This window comes from Propithecus coquereli, unplaced genomic scaffold (assembly GCF_000956105.1).
Source record: "Propithecus coquereli isolate 6110/MARCELLA unplaced genomic scaffold, Pcoq_1.0 Scaffold47, whole genome shotgun sequence".
NCBI classification, from domain to species: domain Eukaryota; kingdom Metazoa; phylum Chordata; class Mammalia; order Primates; family Indriidae; genus Propithecus; species Propithecus coquereli.
In genome coordinates this window covers 5,120,061-5,121,633 of record NW_012150507.1, presented here as the reverse complement: position 1 = coordinate 5,121,633, position 1,573 = coordinate 5,120,061, and positions in this window count along the sequence as shown.

Here is a 1,573-nt window from a genome sequence, read left to right as displayed (position 1 = left end):
AAAGCTAAGACACAAACACATACATTAGCTTAGGTCTACACGGTCAGGATCATCAAAATCACTGTCTTCTACCCCCACATCTTGGTCTACTGGAAGGTCTTCAGGGGCAGGAACAGGCATGGAGCTGTCATCTATAACAATGCCTTCTTCTGGTTACCTCCTGAAGGACCTACCTGAGGCCATTTTAGAGTTAACTTTTTTATAATAAGTATGAGTATACTCTAAAATAATGATAAAAAATATAGTAAATAAACCAGTAACATAGTCGTTTATCATCATTATCAAGTATTAGGTACTGTACACAGCTGTATGTGCTATTCTTTTATACAACTGGCAGCACAGTGGGTTTGTCTACACCGTCACCCCCACAAACACGCCAGTAATGTGCTGTGCTACGACATTATGATGGCTACAACATCACTAGACAGTGGGGACTTTTCAGCTCCATCATAATTTTATGAGACCACTGCCACATGTACAGTCTGTTGTTGACCAAAATGTCGTTATGCGGTGCATGGTGGTGCATTAAAAAGGCAGTGGAGAAGAGATGGTCCCTTTTCTTACCCCTCCCTTTCTCATATTTATAATATTTTTAGGGAAAAAACCCAGAAACAAACACCAATGAATCCATCATCATTAAGAACAAAGGCTCTGGAGTTAGATGACCCTGATTTAAATCCAGTTCGACCTTTTTCTTGCCCTCTGGCAAGCCACCTCGCTGTTGGTGCCGAACACCTTCAGCAGTACCAGGGAGTAGGAGCGTTAGTGCCCACCCAAGGGCTGTCTGAGGATTGAGAGACAGAACCGAGGCCAAGCACTTAGCAGGGCGTCCCATAAAGTAAAATGGACGCACAACTGGTTGCGATTGTTCTCATACTACTTCCCTGGACTTATCAAGCCTCACTTTTCATATATTGATTTTATCATTAGGAAAACAAAAACCTCATTTTAGAAAAATCCAAGCTGGATGTTAACCTCACTCAAAAAATCAAATAATCATAGTCTGATGAAAAAACATCAAATTTTAAAACTTGCTGCCTTGCGTCAGGTTCTGTCCATTGCATATCTGCTTCCTGTTGATAAGAGGAATAATAAGACCTACCCGTTCTATTTAAAAGTTGAGAGTCACAAGGCCCTGAGTGTGTTCACTCTTGAGGCCATTAGTTCTATACAACAAACATCACCCTCAATCTGTTGCATATTTTAGCATTTGACAATGAAAGAATAAGATGGCACCCTCAAAGTTTTGGGGGACAAAAGGGAGTGTTTATGATTAAACAGGGTATGAGAGATAATCAGTTTTCAGTGAATTTTGATTTACTAGTGATTTGACCAGAGTCATCTAAATATGGACATTTGTAACTGATCAGTGTTACATCTCAGAGGTCACCCTTCTGGTGGTAGCTACTCAATTTCCAGCCTGGTTCTCTCATGAAGAACATAGATTTGGGTGCCACTATCTCTGCTTGTTAGGCTGGGACCTTGAAGGAATCTGCTTAATGGTTCAGAGCATTTTTACACACACAATTGTCACTTCGTGCCACAGTCTCCCTTTGGGATAGGCAGAGCTGGA